We start from the raw sequence: 1898 nt of genomic DNA, 5'->3' as shown, positions 1-1898 counted from the left end.
TCTACAAAATATGTATTACGGATCTACAAATAGGTATTACAGGACTACAAGTAGATATTACAGAAGTAGGTATTACAGGTCTACAAAATAGGTATTACAGGTCTACAAGTAGCTATTACAGATCTACAAGTATGTATTACAGGTCTATAAGTAGGTATTACAGATCTACAAAATAGGTATTACAGGTCTACAAGTAGATATTACAGATCTACAAGTAGGTATTACAGGACTACAAGTAGATATTACAGAAGTAGGTATTACAGGTCTACAAAATAGGTATTACAGGTCTACAAGTAGCTATTACAGAACTACAAGTAGCTATTACAGATCTACAAGTAGGTATTACAGGTCTACAAGTAGCTATGACAGGTCTACAAGTAGCTATTACAGATCTACAAGTAGCTATTACAGGTCTACAAGTAGCTATTACAGATCTACAAGTAAGTATGACAGGTCTACAAGTAGGTATTACAGATCTACAAAATAGCTATTACAGATCTACAAGTAGCTATTACAGATCTACAAGTAGCTATTACAGATCTACAAGTAGGTATTACAGGTCTACAAGTAGCTATGACAGGTCTACAAGTAGCTATTACAGATCTACAAGTAGCTATTACAGGTCTACAAGTAGCTATTACAGATCTACAAGTAGCTATTACAGATCTACAAGTAAGTATGACAGGTCTACAAGTAGGTATTACAGATCTACAAAATAGCTATTACAGATCTACAAGTAGGTATTACAGGACTACAAGTAGATATTACAGAAGTAGGTATTACAGGTCTACAAATAGGTATTACAGGTCTACAAGTAGCTATTACAGAACTACAAGTAGCTATTACAGAAGTAGGTATTACAGGTCTACAAAATAGGTATTACAGGTCTACAAGTAGCTATTACAGATCTACAAGTAGCTATTACAGGTCTACAAAATAGCTATTACAGATCTACAAGTAGCTATTACAGGTCTACAAGTAGCTATTACAGATCTACAAGTAGCTATTACAGGTCTACAAGTAGCTATTCCAGGTCTACAAGTAGCTATTACAGATCTACAAGTAAGTATGACAGGTCTACAAGTAGGTATTACAGATCTACAAAATAGCTATTACAGATCTACAAGTAGGTATTACAGGACTACAAGTATATATTACAGATGTAGGTATTACAGGACTACAAGTATATATTACAGGTCTACAAGTACGTATTACAGGTCTACAAGTAGGTATTACAGATCTACAAAATAGGTATTACAGGTCTACAAGTAGATATTATAGATCTACAAAATAGGTATTACAGGTCTACAAGTAGGTATTACAGATCTACAAAATAGGTATTACAGGTCTACAAGTAGATATTATAGATCTACAAAATAGGTATTACAGGACTACAAGTAGATATTACAGAAGTAGGTATTACAGGTCTACAAAATAGGTATTACAGGTCTACAAGTAGATATTACAGAAGTAGGTATTACAGGTCTACAAAATAGGTATTACAAGTCTACAAGTACGTATTACAGATCTACAAGTAGGTATTACAGAACTACAAGGTATATCGCAGGTGATTAGCAAATCAGGAAATATATTTCCACTAACAGCTATTGATTCTCAGCTCTCGGACTTAAGTGTATATTTCCCAACTACAATTAATTCACAAAGAAAGAGACACAGTTTACTCTTCACAGTGTAAAATACAAATAAACTATAAACTGAAATACAATACAGAAACTATTGGGCAAGTGATCACGTGTGTCTATGTGTTGGTGTGTGATTGAAGAAGACTAGAAAAAAAAAAAGAGCTCTTGTTAGTGTTTGAAGCCCCCCCCCTAGTGAGTTAAACAGATAAAGGGCTGACTGAAAACGTTCCCTAAGTCCCCCCCCCCCACACACCT

This window comes from Limulus polyphemus, unplaced genomic scaffold, assembly GCF_000517525.1.
Source record: "Limulus polyphemus unplaced genomic scaffold, Limulus_polyphemus-2.1.2 Scaffold2617, whole genome shotgun sequence".
NCBI classification, from domain to species: Eukaryota; Metazoa; Arthropoda; class Merostomata; order Xiphosura; family Limulidae; genus Limulus; species Limulus polyphemus.
The sequence above is the reverse complement of the archived record's forward strand: the minus strand, read 5'-3'. Positions refer to the sequence as shown.